At 33.7% G+C, this 18647-nt stretch overlaps 1 protein-coding gene across 4 annotated transcripts in view; it reads right to left on the bottom strand.

Moving 5' to 3' along the window:
- LOC110377993 (neural/ectodermal development factor IMP-L2) overlaps positions 1-18647 on the bottom strand; it is an 80724-nt gene that overhangs the window by 7541 nt on the left and 54536 nt on the right. Inside the window, exon 1 of one of the 4 annotated variants that reach the window (XM_049851785.2) lies at positions 3783-4035. The exons of the other annotated variants lie outside the window; for them this stretch is intronic. The gene's annotated coding sequence lies outside the window, so the exon portion shown is untranslated. Of the gene's footprint in view, positions 1-3782; positions 4036-18647 lie in introns of those variants that run through there. 4 annotated transcript variants of the gene reach the window in all.

Here is an 18647-nt window from a genome sequence, read left to right as displayed (position 1 = left end):
TAGAATGAGAGTCAAATACCACCTGCTAAATACTCCGGGTGGGTTATGTTTTGTAAAAGTTCCTGGAACCACGACGGAGGAACGAACCGAACTGGGGACTCTACGGACGTCACTTGCACTTGTGTTCGCGGAACTAACTACATGACATTCCCAGTTTGACAAGAACTGGAAGTCCGGTACTTCTTAGAATTACAAACTACAAAAAAAACTAACAAAAGTCGAAATTCCTCGCCATTTCACCATTCAAAAGGAAGATCCCTATCTTATCTCCCCACACTTCAATTCACAGAAAGCTCAGTAGTTTCGGAGATTTTGACGCAAAAACTGTCGAGAAATTTTTTGGAGGTGTGGAAGGGATAAAAAAAGGGTCCCGTAAACATGATTCATACTGCAAATACGTTAAGTGGTCATAAAGTTGGTCCTTTTCAAGGAATTTTTATGTCTCTTCCGGATAGCAACCGCTTTTAAGCTAAATTAGGGCGGTAGGCACAATTTATAACTGTTGGATTTTTGGTGTGGTGTTGATTTTTTTTTAATGTTGCTATTTTTTGTCTTATTTATTTTAATTAGTAGGTATGTATTTTAGTAGTAAGTTTTTAGTTTTAATGTACGCTTATGTAATTTTTATAAAAAAACTGTCACTTTTTTCTCTTTTATGTCTTGTCACTTGAAGCAGTTTTTCTGCTATTTTTTTGTCAAGATTATAATAACATATAAACAGGAAATACACCCACTTTGAAAACCAAAAAACCTTACAAAACTACAATCACACACTAAAAAAAAAACTAACCAAAACACTACCAAAGATAACTCGAGACTACTAATGAGTTATTTGACGTAAATCTAACAAACCTATTGTTTGCATATCAGTTCACGCGATCGCACATGATCAAATTTATCAATGAACATCAATGATGTCACACGGAGTTCCCCGGAAGATAAACTGGTAATGATATTTTATAAATGGGTTTTATTTTAAGACTTCCCGCTTTCGTTTTTAACGTGTGTTTTTTTTGGTATATTTTTAGCATTTTTTTTTGTTAAATCTGTGTGTTTGAGGTTTTTTTTATGTTTCTAGGTGCTTATGGAAAAATAGATTAGACAATTCATCAGTTTGCCCGAAATGACACTAAAACTAATGAACTTAATATTCGTATAAGTGTTAAAAACATAAGTTAACTTCAATTTAATTAATCTTAAATTCATTTAGATAAAAAAATGATATTGCATCATTCTCAACCAATTTTTGACAGGTAAAAAATTAATTTATCCCAAAATAATATACTAAGAAATCTTAAATTATCTTTATCTTTTCTTTGGCTGCTAACTGGCGCGCTTACCCTACTACCATATCTTTACCGCGATCTGCACGTGTCGGCACAGGAAGTAAAGATTGCAATAGTTAAAGATAACTGCCCGTTTAATGCTTACCGAATATTTTAACACCATCTTTTTAACTGACTTTTTGTTTGTTTGTTAAGTATTTTTAACTTTTGTGACTGTAAAAAGCTTTCGGTATTTGTACCTTTAATGTACCCTCCACAGAGCAAACTTTAAGTCAGCCGACGGTTGCTTCGGGATCAGAAATCAGTAGGAAAATGATCAGCCGGAATCAATCGGACTAAAAACTTTAGTTGAATTCAGGCAAAAACATTTTTTTGTCTACTATCGGGCCAACTGTCGGCTGACTGTTTACTCTGTAGTGTGCTGTGACTGTTTATTCTATTGCTCTCGCAAAAGCTCTTGTCAAATAATGTTGCTGCTCTGAAAATCAGCCATTTGATGCTTTGAAAGGAAAATACTAAATAATATTCATGCAATGGGAAACTTATCAATTTAAAGATGTATTGTATTCACGATTTACTTTTTCAGGCTAGCCTGAAAACCATTTTGCGCAATTCACAAAGTTCGCAGTTTCGCGGACATTTTAGAAATATTCGCACGCAATTTGTTACTGTTTTCAAGAGCGAGTACACCAGAAGATACATTTATGTGTATCACAGTGCCCATGGTGGAATCTTACCTTATCAATGCTTGAAAATTTTCTCAAATTGGAGCATTAGTTTATGAGTAATGCCATATTAAATTAAGTAACCGATTAACGTGGTATTTTGACTCATGAACTGTGAATGGAATTTCGTATATCTTTGCCTAAAGTCACGTAGTTTAGATAAAATTAGTCGTCCGGAATTCTAATACGATGTGTTATATTAATTATGTAATTTTAATTATGTGAATATGATAACTAAATGATTCAGGAGTAGGCATGTTGCATTTTACTTCAACATTTTTGAGTCTAAAGATATTTTAATATTTGAGGACGTTCATTTTTAACTGACTTTAAAAAGGAGGTTCTCAGATTGACCTGTATTTATGTTTGCAAGCAATTATCTCACGTTTACCGATTTTCAGCATAGTATTAATTGTCAGACTTAAGAGAAGATTTTAGGTTTTACCTATTGAAGTTGGTTTTATTTTTTGAAAAAACTTTTTTGAAACTTTCTCAAAGTTAACTTAGTTTATAAGTATATCTGTTAGTTTAACCTTTCACAAAGCAGCCCGGAGTCTGTAAGTTGGGTGGTGTAGCAGTAGTTGTTAGAAGCCCTTGCAGGAGCTGAATTTGGGAAAACTTTGATACTAGAACTTGTAAGGTGATTAACTCGATAAGAAGAACAATAAATCAGTAATCAGGTATCTGTGGAGATCAAAGGGGGAGGCCTATGTCCAGCAGTGGACGTCCTATGGCTGAGATGATGATGATGATGATGAAATCAGTAATGAGACATCTTATAGGTACCTAATACTGTAAACGGATTTGTATGTGAATATGTATGGTTGTTACTCCTACACACAAAAACTTCTGAACGGATTTTCATGAAAACTTACAGTGAGGTACTTTTAATTCGGGTGAGAAAAGATGTTCGTTTGTAGTGAGTAAAACTGCGGGCGGAAGTTAGTATAATAATGTCTTCAAGTAATGAGTATTCTCTTGTAATTGAGAACATCAATTAAGAAGGTTCATGAGTGATGTATTTCTATTAAAATGTGGGTGAAACCGCAGAACGCATGTGAGACTTCATAAAAACGGTAAGTAATGAATATTATTTAATAAATATTATAAAGCTGAAGAAAGAGTACCTAAGTTTTTATTGATAGCGTAGAAAAAATATTTCATTGTGAAATAAGTAGCTGATTTATCGAGGAAAGCTATAAGCTTTTTACCCTAAAGCTATTAACTTTTTTTTGTGGAGATATTCCTAAAGAAAACGCATGTAAAACGATTGGCGGAAACTAGTATTATGTAAATGTTTTAATATTTTTGCACAGAAATAAGATTCGGCATACGTTATTCTAAAAATCATAATTTAATTTCTAAATCTTGACAATTTCTGCTAGATATATTAATAGTGTGTTATCTATTTTAATTACTCTTAATTACATACAATGACGTGAGTAAATAATCTAGATAAAGTTTTTATTAAATATTTCTTTCGATTGCTAAGATATCAATGATTAAAAAAAAATGTTTTAATAGCTCAATGATGATTTAATGAACGATATGCCAGATTTATTTTATTCTATCATAGATTTTCAGCCGTATGCGATAAGGATAGAATTATGTATTTTTATTTTGCGCACAATTAAAATTATTAACGAATACCTATCACATATAAAAAATGATGAGGTAGCTAAACAGACATTGCAGAAATAAAATTAAAAATATTTTTTTTCCAACAATAATTTTCACAATTGCAAAACAACCAAATAAAAAAAGAAAATACCTGTCAATTTTCCCGCCGAACGTATCCTCAAAAGTCGGCTCACTCCAAAAAGTATAAATATAAAAAAATATATTAAAAACTAGTAAGATCACAGAATTCCAAACGAAAAAAATAAAAAATAAAGGAACAACAAATTCGAAGCTTCTAATTTCGAAATTTGAATCACAAAACGTTCCGTTGCACGCGCCGGGTAAACTGTTACACTGGTACACGAGACCATTGGTCGATTTGATCGGTGAATGAAAACTGATATTAGTGCACAGAAACTTATATAGCACGCAGCGGGAACGCAATTGGCGCCGTGAAAATTTTTAAATTCCGATCGTCCTGACTTTGTAATGTAACAAAGAAAGTTCGTTGGGTTACTCGTATTAAGAAGGATTTATGCGATTTTTTTTTGACAGATGTTTTTTTAAGAATGCCATTTTAACGTATCTATGCTATAATATAAGGCTAAGAAAAAAAATGCGTGAACCGTGGTCTAAAAGGTTTAAAAGAAAATCATTTATTTTTAGTTTTTAATTAATGAAGTTGTAGGGAATTTCTGTCTTACAAATTATTGTTTTAAGTGAATATTACTTCCGTAATTTTAAAAACTATTCCGTCAAAACAAAGGGGCCGATGACACATGCATTGAATACTTATTTCTAATTATTTCCACAATTCGTACAATGTTATGAAATATAAGATAATTTAAACAACTTGTTTGTCTTTATCTAAATCATTTCAGTAGTTTTGGCGTTAAAGACAGAATTCATAGTTACTATACAGGTAGGAAGGGGTATTGTGTTGCCCGGGTAACTGGGTTGAGGAGGTCAGATAGGCAGTCGTTCCTTGTAAAACACTGGTACTCAGCTACATTCAGTTAGACTGAAAGTCGATAACAACATAGTTGGGGAAAGGCTAGGCATATGATGAGTAAGAAAATATGTAAAGTTTCATCAAAATCAGTTTAATAGTTTTGAGTTTCAGTAGAGTAACAAATAAATATCTACGCAATCTACTTTTGACGTTTATTATACGGATTTTTATATCTGAATGTGCTTTTTTTTCTTTTTTTTTTCATTTGAGTTCCTAATCATCTTTAGATTAGGGAAAAGGCTAGGCAGATGATGAATCATCTTCAAAGAATGGAATGTGCATACTGTAAATAATTTCAATTGATTTCGGCTCCGCACCTAATGTGGAATGCAACGATAAAATATACAGAAATACCTACATAACGCTGTTGTCAAGTCAAATTATCAAACTTTCCTCGACATTACACAGTAGTTGAGGATTTGTTAGAAAATCTAGCTGTTTCTAGTAAGTAGTTTCTACCGCGTCCTGAAGAAAATTCTTCCCATAATATCGTAATATCTCGGATAAAACCTTTGTTACTCGGGAATAGTGTAGCTTCCAAAGAGTGAAAGATTTTTTTGAATGGATTCTGTACTTTGTCTGACAACCAGTCTTACCTAGGGGTATTGGGTTGCCCGGGTAACTGGGTTGAGGAGGTCAGTTAGGCAGTCACTCCTTGTAAAGCACTGGTACTCAGCTGCATCCAATTAGACTGTAAGCCGACCCCAACATAGTTCGGAAAAGGATAGGCAGATGATGATGATTATGGAAACGAAGAATCTTCAAACTCGTGATACTGACACTTACTCCCTTCTAATTCATGTCATCTTTCAGGCAATCCATCCATCTTTTCTTAGGTCTTCCTTTCCATCCATCTACATTCATACTTAGCACATACTTGTATGTAGGTACCAATAAAACTCTTCTCAATGAGTGTTCCCTAGCAACAAACTGACAAATGACACCGCTGAATCATCGGCATCATTGCAAATGTGCACAACGAGAGATATTGATATAATTGCATTTGCATCAAGCCAATTTACAACTGCATCGCTTGGTGAGCGCTCGACCAATTGTTGAGTATTACGACTTTATTTCTTACTAGCTGTTGCAAGCGGTTTTTTCCCGTAGCCTGATAAAAAATAGCCCTATATGTTATTCTGGTGTCTATACTATAGGTATAGTAAGAATCATCAGAATTCGATCAGCCGTTTTCGAGTAAGTATTATCGAATATCCACTCTCAAAATGGTCGCCTTTATTTTATATTAGTCTTATTTATATGCGGGAAGTGCGTAAAACCGCGGGCAGCAGCTGGTCTACACTATACATAATAAAGAGGAAACAGTTACCTATCTGTTTGTTTGTTTGTTTGTACCTACCCTAAAGGCTTATTGGGTATCTATTAAAAACAAAAGTGTTTTTAAAGGCTCCGAAACTACTGCACCGATTTGAAAAAATATTCCACTGTTGTGAAGTTATCCCCATCCCAAATAAGATTAGGCTGTATTTTATCTGGACACTTTTCACAAGACACAGCTGAAATCGTAGGAACACAGCTAGTTTATTAAAAATCCGTATTTTCCTCAAAATCTCATCATTTCCAGTCTTCTATACTAAGAGGTATATCCAAGAGGCATATTTGGGTTGACAAGCTCGCGTCCTTGCTTCGCCCATCTGTTGCCGGTTCTAGAACGAGGGTATTATCATATTTTTTCATGATAATGTACGACATCGAGGCCATAACCCTTTAATGGTGGAGGGTACTTTGGACCAGAAGATGTTTTTTTTATTAGGACTAAGGAATTTAGTGATGATTGGTTAAGTGATTTTTCTTGTAAATATAGGATAATAAAATTCTAATTCTGGAATAAGTTGGTAAACAAAGTTTACTCGTGAGTCAAGTTAAGTTTGAAGAAAATAAGTAATTTATTTATGTGCAACAATAACCCGACCACAGAATAATTCTAAGAAAATACTAATCGATCATTAACTTTTTATTTGACATGTGAATTGGATCCAAGCTTTCAAATAATAAACAGATCAAACATTAATGCACACAAATAAAAAAAAAACACAATAGGAAATAAAATAAAAAAATAAGTTCCTAAAGCTTGAAACCTACAAGGCATTCTATTTTTGATAATTATAATTTATTTAAGTAGGATACTTATTACCAGATTACTTACACGAGAATATGATTACGCATATATTTAGGTACTATAATAGTTAAATAAACTACCTACATTATAATTAAACCATATAAACTAGTATGATACCATTAACACTCCTAATTGGGTTCATATAACCAAAACATTAGTTTTTATTCAACGACCGTTTATCTCATAAAACCTACTAAATAAATGACAAAGTTTCAGCTTTCAGAGCTTTGCGGTGTAATTAAAATTTTGACAAAATAACTTCTATAAGTACTTATAATCACAGATGGATTTTATATTCTAAAAATATGTGACCCTGTGCGAAAATTTTCTGAATTTTAATAAGTCACTTGATTGTGGTAGCAACTTTTAATTGAATGACTCTAAATTTAGATACTTTCCTTTTTGTTAGGATATGAATGGAAATTTTGACGTGACAAAACTTTAGTTAAGTCACCATATCTATAATTATAAAAATTGTGATTGAGTTATGTCAGAAAATAACATCATAATTATGTTAAAAATCATTATTATCACATTGGCTTTAAAAAATCACTATGCCACATACTGATTTTAAACTTATTTATAGTTAAGAACACTTTTCTTTGATCCTAAAGGCTTCAAATTGTTTTCACTGGTGGGCAGGGACCAGATATCCCCAAGTGACGTACGTAGGGTATATTTTATCCATATAAAACAGCTCGTAAGTAATATTTCATTAAAATAAAAGTATTTACCGAGTAGATACAACTACATATGAAGAAGTAATAATTAATAAAAAAAAAACTGGCCTAAAAAAATGGGACCTTTAAGTCCCTACATCATTACAGGGTTAACAGAAACTCAAAGCCGTCCAACATTCGCTCCTACCGGCTGGACATCGATTCCCAAATGACGATATCGATTGAATTACAAAATCACAACCGATGCTAATCGTTAACATATTTAAATTATTTTAAATCGCCGGCTGTGGGCGCAGATTTTCAGAAAAATATATCTGAAACGAACTGAAACTAAATTATTTTAATTTTTATAGTTCTTTCCGTTTAGATGTCAGATAGTCACATGATTTTTGAACTTTGGACTCTGGATTTATGAAGTTAAGTACTTTGTTTTAGGTAGTACCTAATATTGTACATTTTACTGAAAAGATTTATAGTCTTACTACAAAAACGTAAACATCTGTCGAACACTTGTCTAAAAAAAGTGTGGCTGCAAAATGGAAATTATTTCAACGTCATAATTTGACATTATTTTAGACAAGTGTTAAACTGACGTTTAAAAGTTTTTGTGGTAAGACGGTTATACTTTGGAATAATAAAACTTGCTCCTAGAGTGTGGCACTGAAAAACATATTATATATCTATTCAATTACAGACACACAGGTACGTACATTCTGCAATTTGGACGCAATTTATTATTGTTTGCTAGAGAGAGAGTAGTAAATACCAAATTCATATTTAATGTTAATTTTGAATTAATTTTAGGTACACAGGATAGGTATTTTTTTCTTTTATGCGATATCATCAGTATGACTCCTCTCGCTGTGGGTGCAGCGTGAGGGAGTGTCAGACTCTTACTGACTGAAACCCACCATGTTCCTTCTTAAGCCCTTTATGTACCAAAGTCACGGTATCTCGCGCGAACAATCCCGCAGCCCCGAAGGATCGAAATCAATGAAATTAACCAGTATCATGAAAAAGACATGAAAAAATATTTGCGAAATTGTGAAAACTTAAAACATTCAGGCATATGGTAATAAGTAGACATCGCTTATGAATTCACAACGAGTTTTTACAAGTAAAAGCGACAAAGCCGGAAATTGTATGGCATTCGTTACAATAATTGTCCATACATAGGTTTTACGAGTTCAGTCATCTATGTATGAGATTAAATAGGTATTTCATAAATTCATGGTAGTACGTAAAAAAAACAGGCAGTTATTACGGGTAGTCAGAAGCCAGTAAGGCTGATACCAGTCTAACCAGGGGGTATTGGGTTGTCCGGTTGAGGGGGTCAGATAGGGCAGTCGCTCCTTGTAAAGCACTGGTACTCAGCTACATCCGGTTAGACTGGAAGCCGACCCCAACATAGTTGGGAAAAAGGCTCGGAGGATGATGAACGTAAAAAAAACTTTAGCTATGTCCTGTCACGGTTGTTTTCATGAGATAACTAACTTAATCTACCAGAAGTTTCACCCGTATCTCGTAGGAACTACTCGGCGAATCCGGTTAAAAGTTAATGGTTACTTTTAAATAGACTTTAATAGACTGTCTAATACTGTAAAAGTTTTCAGTGGGATCCTGATGATCCGGAGATTATCGCGTTCAAGCAACCAAACAAACTCTTCAGATTTAAATATTAGTATAGATTTGCATGCTGTGAAACTGCCCGAGCCTATAAGCAGGAAGCCACGGCGGCTTTTCTCATGAAGAGATCAACCAGCTGCGCAGAACATATTATAGTGCACGAGCATTTGTGCAGACACAGGTGCACTCACTATTCCTTCACTCTCATAGAGCAACAGAAGATGAAATATTAATATTACGCTGCTTTTGTTATATATTCTGAGATATTAGCACCCAAGTCTTCTCCTTCAAAATTTAATATAGTCAAAATCGGGACGTATGGCAACATGAGCTGTCAAAAACCTATCAATTCTTGAGGAAAATGTCTAAAATGATTTTGATTTTTGCATAATTTTAGTAACAAGGTCGATGATATTCTGAACTGTCTGTATAACGGTCACATGTCAATCTTATAAGCTAGATTTTAAATATATAATAGTGTAGTATCTACGCGACATGGTATAGACCCATTTAGGTATGCTAGTAAGTTACTCAATATAAGAATTTTTCAAAATCTTTTTCACACCAGATAAAGGCGTCCTAGCTGATTGTCTTTCATAAAAATTGTTCTCATATAGGGAGATCAACCAGCTGCGCAGGACATATTATAGTGCACAAGCATTTGCTCAGACACAAGTGCACTCACTATTTCTTCACTCTCAGAGCCCGATGGGACGGCAATCCGACACGGCCCGAGAGAGATCAGGCGCAGGACCGACATTAACGTGCTCTCCGAGGCACGGGTTCACGCCCGACCTGTTTAACTAAACTGCTTGTATACTCGTAAGTGCCTATTTAATACTCAATTCTTTATTAGCATTCCTTATGCTGCAACATAGTACAAAATACCTAATGACTAAAATCTAGAGAGCTCACACACTAGCGGATTCTGTCAAGCTTTCAAAAAGGAAAAATCGGTTGTGCGGTAGCAGTCAACTGTTTGCTGAAAATTTGCTATTTGGAACACGTTCTTACAGTCATGTCATGTCGAATACTCTTATTATGCTAGTATTTATCCGAGCATTCAAGATTCAAGAAGGGCAGAAATCATGCGTGATTTTAATATTCCTGCAATCTCAATTTCTTCAAACGGATTTAAACAGTATTGAGTCAGAATTTTCCCCTTCTTTCAACTACTGAAAATTCAATGTTTTATACATTATTGAACCGCAAAAAAAGTCATTGAAAGTAATACGAGCATGCTATTACATTTCTTTGAAAGTAAAAATTATGTTGATGTTCTAGTAAATGATTTTCGTCACGTTTTTTGGGGACTATTTTGTCACGTGTTGAAGTCACGTTTTTGTAAAAGTATCGTGTGTAAAATGGAACTTGTAAGTAGGTCTTTTCTTCTTGAAAAAAGTAGTTTATAGTTGATATGGGAAAATCAACCTTGTGTTGATAGGTTTAAGGTCCGTTGTTTAAATAGTTTGATTTTGCGGTCATAGAGTTTGGTTTTGTTTCGAGAATAACATAATATGATATAAATTAACATTCATATCTTTTTTGCTTTAAAAAATGACAAAGCTAGATTGTTTAGGGCTGTTTCACGTTTAAATTGCTGAATGGATTCCTGCTGAAATGATATTTGGCAAACACAGTTAAAATCTGGATTTACTAAAGTGCAATTTTTCTGCCTTTATCTGGACTTAATTAAAAAGGCCAGGCACACACAATAGTAAGCATGAAAGCATGCCAATAGAAAACCACGGATTGACCCGTTTTACCCATATCTTTAGGATCTTAAAGTTAAATTCCTTAGCACGTGTAGAAAGTCACGTTATAGTGAAAAACTTCATGAAATGTGTGTTACAGTAATGTAAGCAGGATACTACAGTTGTATGAAAAACTATTGTAAAGACATGACCTGTATTAGAATGAGGTTTTTATATCCCTTACATAATGTAAAAGAAGTATTGCTTGTTACGATCATATAATGGATAATTTAGTAAAAAATAATGTGGTAAAAGTTTTGTAGTAATCAAAGAGAGGATTCAGTATTCAGCTTTTTAATTTTGACAAGATTTTTCTTGTATATCCACGACTTTCTCCTGTTTAAGTCTTTTTAGTAGGTATATAAATGCTTATATAAAAATATATAAAGTGCTCATCATCATCATCATCATGTGACAGAATGTGAGAGAAACCGCGGGCTAGTTGTAAGAGTATTTTTTTATTTTAATGGTGTGTACTTTCTAAGTATATCTTGGACATCAATGGCTGATAAAAAGGTGAAGGAAAACATCTCGAGGAAACCTGGACTAGTCTGAAATCACCAACCCGCATTGAGCAAGCGTGGTGATTAATGCTCAATCCTTCTCCGTGTGAGAGGAGGCCGCAGCCCAGCAGAGGCAGGTATTACTACGTACTTATATATTTCCCCTGAAAGATAGAAGAAAATATTATTTTTTTTTTCAGTCAACTCATGAATTTTTCAGCTTCAAACTACTTTTTCATTGTAACAAGTAAGGTCACATACATTACATAATGCTTACATGCATGAAAAGCGTGTTTTTGAAAATTTCCAATTGAAAATATTCAGGGTACGTTATTGCGCAATTTCTGTGGTACTTTATATTTTAAAATTGTAATTTGGGCGACCATTTTTTCATTGTTTTTCGATGGGGTAATATGAAGATTTTAAAGTAACTTGTCGTAAAAAACTTATTTCGAAATACTGCGTAATATGAGGTGCCTAAGGGCTATACAAACAATAAAAAGTTACAAAAACTTGGGTAGCTACTTATTATTGAAAAACACCTTCAACGTTTGAAATCTTGTAAAAATATACCTAACTATAAGGCTGGCTAGGTACCTTCAGAAACTGTAATATCTTTACTTATATTGAAAAGCTTAATAGTTTGTATGTTTGTTTGAATGAATGCGCTATAAATATCTACTGCTCTGATTTGAAATGTTCTTTCGGTGTTAGATAGCCCAATTATTGAAGCTACTTTGTAAAGAAGAGCTTGGATGTAACCAAAATCAATTACGATTTATTTGATTGCCCATTGTTTTGTTCCTAATGCCCGGTTTACACTTTGTTAAGTTAACACTGCAGGTGATTAGTGCAGGTGTTTAGTAATCAAGGTGTGAACGGAAGAGTAAAGTGATTAGTGTTAAGTGATACGTGCGATTAGTACTTATTGATTAGTGCGAGTGAATAGAATCAAGGTCTATTTTTGTTGTTAAGTGACTACCCCCTCTCAACTTTTCTACTACCCTCTCTCGCAATTTGCCTGTACTAATCAGTGTGTAAATACGTGTGTGTTAAGTGCGCAGTGTCAAGTTCAAAGCGAAAATGAAGTGGACGGAACAACATACTTTAAAATTCGTACAAGAATACATAAAGTTTGAATGCCTAAACAATGTAAAGTGCGCAGAATTTAAAAACAAACAGTTGAGAGATGCGGCCCTATTGAAACTGAGTGAAGCAATGGGAATTCCCGATTTCAAAATTGAGTTCATTTTCTATATCAGATACCACAACAGATACAATCTCCTTAATTATTTGTCTCAATATTAGGCGCTGTTCATCTTCCATTTCTAGAGACACTATGCACAACGGACAGTACCACTATGAGCTTCTTCCTAAACACTGTGTAAACGGAGATGGAAAAGACTACTTAACACTTGAGACTTATCGCGTAAAGTTAACGCTTAACACTTATCACTTCACACTTCGCAAAGTGTAAACCGGCCTTAACATTAATTAGAGTATTTACAATACAATTTATTGATACAATTTGCGTTTGAAAAGTTATTGTCAACGATGTTTTTCGGGATACCGAGTAAGTATGAACATTTCATTGTAAGTTCACGTTACTTAATTATGACCGGTAAATATATAGGAAATCGCCACTATTTTTTAACGATTACACTCGGTTTATCGGATCATCCCGCACTCGGATTAAAGGTAGCCTTTATATTATTTGATGTTTTAAAAATCAAACAATGTTTAAGGTTCTACTAACCTACAGACAGACATGTGTTGCTGGGCAGTTTGTTGCGCCACTTCTTCTTCCCAGCAAAAACACATAGGAAGTGGTGAAGGGTGGGCGTTTTGGGGGCTATCTTTTGTAAATTCCTGACGATCAAAAAGTGCTGTCTTGCAGCCAAGTTTGAATAAATGGTTTTTGATTTGATTTATAATATTAGTGTGAAGTTTAATAAGTCTGATCGCCGCACAGAAATAAGGGCTCATTACTTATTTGATGGCATAAGTAGGTCTTTAAATTTAAAATATGTTTCAATCTGAATCTTTAAAATTGCTGGAATTTGACCAATAAAACCCAAAGGTCACCTTGACCGTGGTTGTCATTTGAAAGTAATATTGCCCGCCTGTAAAAAAAGGTATTCCAAATTACGCATCAGCCGAGAGGCAGAAATTAATTTGAATATATGATATATTCTTAATCTGGAAACGTCTGCTGATTCAATTGTCCCTCAAAAACATTTACATAGTAGGTATCGAAGACTATATACTCGATGATCAACTGTCATATTAGGTATACTTATACGTACGTAAAATATTCCTATTATAATTTCCTCTTTTTTAAGGTTCCGTGCTCAAAGGGCAGAACACGATTCTGAAAAACTTTGAATAAAAAAAACTTTGAATGCCTATCTGATCTAGAACTTTTCTATGTGTAAGGACCTCAGGACACAGGTATAATATATTCACTAACTTGGTAAGTTGCAGATTTTATACGTCAAGAGCGTCAGAGCAAATTCTAATTAGTAATTGAAATGACTGGGTCATAGATAATTGTCGCACTAGTTCTTAGAAACATGTAATGGCAGCAAAAGTCAAACATATCGCATTGGTAGCGTCTATGAGCAAAAGTATGCGATATTTTGTCAATTAGACTGAATTTGATAATTTTATCATGCAACTAACGACGGGTGTTGGTAAATATGTTTATATGTAAAGTTATAGGGTAACCCTGTGGGTACTTAGGGTACTCCTAGAATTACAAAAAAACTGTTTTGTCTTAATGTAGTCATTAAGTTCATAATAAGTGCTTTTACAAAATGTGGTTTCTTAGTTGCATATAGAACCTTTTGCAACTAATCTATGCAGGTAACAAAAAAATGGAAAGTTTCAAACCACCTATCTATCAGATTTGTCAACAGTACCATAGATTACAAAAGAGTTTACGGAAGGCGTTCGGATATGCGTACGTGACGCACCGCATGCAACCATAGACACTTGCTCTATGGTTATTAAGCTTCGCACGTTGCTTGAGACACGTAGTACGGTTAAATTGACCGGTTAGTTTAACTGTAGGTTCTACCTCTATAATTGGTTTATAATTGAAGGTTTAAAGTGATTTGTAGGCGACCGTTATTAAGCTATATGAATTTTTGTTGAGGAATACGTGTGTGAAGTAATGAATGCATTTGTTTATTGAAATACTAGTTGTAACCCGTGGTTTTAACTGCGAAATAATTGAGTCTACTTAATTACTTCTCTAAGCTTTTAATTCGTAAAAAAAAATAAGCTTTTCAGCTGAATTAAAGGGAAAGCTGTGTAACTATTAACCTTAAGATCTGAAATTGTAAAAACTCCACAAAAATTAATATAAAATAACTATATATTTGAGTTAGGACTTAAATAAAGATACGCAATCTTTATATGACTTTAATTAAAAAATCAAAAGTGTACACGATTAAGTGAATAAATATTTCATTTTGTACTTGTGTAATAGAGCAAGGCTTTATATGCTACCTTTTTATTTAAAAAAACTCAGTTTAAAATAATAAAATGCGATTAAAAATCAATGTACATTACACTAAACGATGGAATCATCATTTTAAGCAGTAGGTACCTAAGTATTTATTTAGGTATGTAAAAAGTCCTATCAGGATTGTTTAACTTTTACCTAAGTACCTACCTACCTACTCAAATGGAGTAGGTATAGGTACCTACATTAAAATGGTTTAATGTTTCGCCTGTAAAAGCTCATGATTTGCATGAAATTTCTCAGAGAATATAAAAATACATGAGAAAAAGGTAGGTAGGTCGATGATGTCGATAAAGTACAAAATATACTGTCAGTAAAATTCCTTGGTACACTTCAAATAAGACTTTCTTTGCTCTAGAGTGCAAAGTATAGATGAGCTATAGAGCGCATAAAGAGCGCATTCTGGGAGTTAAAGTTATGATTTCATTTCCTGTAAATAATGTGTTTAGAAAAAGATTACCTAATTCTAAAGAAACTTGATTACTGTTTTTTTTGGTATTAAATAAACATTCAAGTTACAGGCTTAGATTCCATCTATTTATTATTGATTGACTAATAATGAAAGTATTTAATTTATCTTTAATTTTTCGTCCGAGACAATACTATAATACTTTATACATTATGTAAAAATAGTTAGTCTTAAGTATATACATGAACAGGAAGGGAGAGAGTGTCAGTATGACGAGTGACAGGGAAAAATGGCAGAGGATGACATATTGCGTCGACCCCAAATAAAATTGGGAACTGGGCAGGAGGAAAAAGAGTTATTCTTAAGTACGTACTGTTTCAAGAATATTCAAGCCACAATTCAAAGTTCAAACCACCCTCGTCCCATTCATATCCAAGCCAAAAACCGGACACAAATTAACGCGAATCAATCAGGCAGCATTGAAAACATTTAGACACATGTTTATCCAGATCTTTCAACGCGGTTTGCGCATACTCCAGAAATAAAACGATTAATTAACTCTAAGTTTGTTTTAAAGACTAGTTTGTTTGTTTAAAACTAGATATTTAATTTGTTGAGGAATATCTGGCTCGTGTCTAGTGAGGTTATTTTTTCTTAGTAGTGCGGTGAACTTGTCGATCAATGGGGGAATATAGATTAGCACGTGGTTTGAAACGGGTCTTACTTTTTGGAAAAAAAGTCTTCTTCCTGAGCGATTTTCGAAATGATGAATAGCTAGGTAGTTCCGCTAAGTGCTAATAACGCTTTTTCACAATCGGAAATGCAGCTTAGTTTTTTGGATAGGACCGTGTTGCCGCGCTTATACGCGCTATAGCAAATAATTGGCAACTAAAACAAATAATATATGACACCTAAAAGCTCCTTAGTAATACTCCCATAATCTACGCGGGTGTGCGGGGTCGTGAATGTCACTAGCGTTACAAAGGGTTGTACCCAGTGCCTCCGTACAACTATTTCTAATTTTTTTTGTTAATAAATTGGTTATTAAAATATTCTCGTTCTTCTACGACCTGCAAACTGTAGGCACGCATATTGAATTTGCTAAAAATCAATTAATAAATCGGTGTTAGGCACTAGTTTTCTGGCATAATACTGCATTGGGCTTATTTGTCACACATTTTTTTATGTAATTTTCCCCAATTCGTGATTACCTTGTTATATTAATTAAGCTTTTTCCTTTTTTTGTATTAGCTATTAAAATTCTAGAAAGATCTATTTTAAGGATGCTGTAGGAAATAGACACTTCATTGATTGATACAAATTGTGTATTTATAAGCAATCAGATTCCTTCGATAATATTCTTATCTATGAATAGTTTCGCTTTATCATTTAGCTTGTCTATGATAACAGGTCATTGACCTCTCAATACAGCGGCTGTAACTAAGTACTTTCAGGGAATTCAAATAATTATATCGAAAGTTCTAGTAAATTCTAAATAAAATAGGCCTAAAATAGCAACCTAGTAAATACTCGTAAATTAGTTTGAACAACTTTAGTTTTCAAATTAAGCTATAGACTTTCATTAATTTGGTCTGAAATAATTATTTCTGGGATTTAGGTAAATATCTAGAATTCTATTTCTGCCTTTAACCAATGTGATCGATTTTCAGTGGGTTGCCCGGGTAACTGGGTTGAGGAGGTCAGATAGGCAGTCGCTCCTTGTAAAAACACGGGCACTCAGCTGCTTCCAGTTAGACTGGAAGCCGACTATAACATGCCATTTCCCAACTAAGTATGATGGGGTCAGTTTCCAGTCTAGCTGGGTTGCCCGGGTAACTGGGTTGACGAGTTCAGATAGGCAGTCGGTCCTTGTAAAACACTGGTACTCAGCTGCTTCCAGTTAGCCTGGAAGGCGACCCCAACATAGTTGGGTAAAGGCTCGGGAAAAGATGATAATGACTGAAAATTACAGTTATTTCAACTGACAAAACCTACACGTGAAAACCCCAAAATGGCAATTTCCCAATTCAATGAATCTAACTACTAATGAATACTAAAATTAACTGTTTAGGAACGCACAAATGATGCATGTACTAAAAATGGCATCCAGAATTGAAAGACTCAATTTATGAACGTTATATTTTGAAAACATCCACTAATTTTACATTAGGAATGCGGGATCAGGTATTCCAGGAATGGAGCGATTCTCTGAAGTGGTTATTAATGATTTTCTTGTGGGAGGATGACGACCTTTGGGTTAGGCGTGTGTTAAAGAGGAACAAGCCATCCTGTGTACATAAAAAGTTAGACGTAAGAAATATTCGTATATGATCCATATACATATATGTATAATTATTATGTAAATATCTAATTCTTCCTCTTGAATAACTCTTTTACTTATTGGTGAAAACAGCATGAAAAGCCGTGCAGTCGTTTTTGACGTGTTAAATGTCATAAAAGGCCTGTTTTCTAGTTAATGTTCTTTAACTATATTGGAATTTGTCTTTTTATGTAAGTTTAGTAAAGAATTAAATTAAATAGTATTATTTTGTAAATATTGTGATACAATTATGTAGTTTTAAGTTAATTTGCTGCGCCCTAACAGGGCAATGTATACCTAGGCTAAGGATGCATCTGTATACATTTTTTGCAATAAATAAATAAATAATCTACAATTCCGGGCTACTATTTTTTTTAAGTCTCAACCTCTGAAAATCTAAAATACTCTTTTATTTGTCCTTCAGTAAATACGCAATATTTTCCCGCGTTATCATTGAAAAGCCATGAACCCAAGCTATGCCTATTTGAGTATTTTTTTCCCTATAATTCGTTTGTGCATTGTTTGGGTTCAAAGAATCTCATGTTTTATAAGCGTATAACCAAAGGTCATGTAATATGTATCTTTCCTTGTAACCTTCAGTTTTTCAGCGTAGGTAGGTATTTTAGATTATTTTTCCTCAATGCTTATAGTTGCGTGAGTAGGTATGCATTTTATTTTCAGTCAGGAGATATGCTAACATAAATTAACCTAGTAAGATTAATCACTTCTCATATTTATTTATATTTTTTCTAAGTTCTTTTGTAAAAAAATCCACCAATGATTTATTTTAAAAACTCTGCCCCACTCCACTTTAATGGAGTCTAGGTAGAATTTGTAACTTAAAAAAAAAGGAAATACATTATGACATTCATCTATCAATACTAATATTGTAAAGATGAAGAGTAAGTTTGAACGCGCTTGTTGATTTGAAGAATTCTTTCTGTTTAGATAGCTCATTTGTCGAGCTAGGCTAGAGGCTACTTATTAACTTGTTACTTGTTAACCGCGCAGAGTAATTTAAAATTAGGTCCCAGCCGTTGGAG

The sequence above is a fragment of the Helicoverpa armigera genome, chromosome 28 (genome assembly GCF_030705265.1).
Source record: "Helicoverpa armigera isolate CAAS_96S chromosome 28, ASM3070526v1, whole genome shotgun sequence".
NCBI lineage: Eukaryota > Metazoa > Arthropoda > Insecta > Lepidoptera > Noctuidae > Helicoverpa > Helicoverpa armigera.
This window is presented reverse-complemented; position numbering and strand designations above follow the sequence as displayed.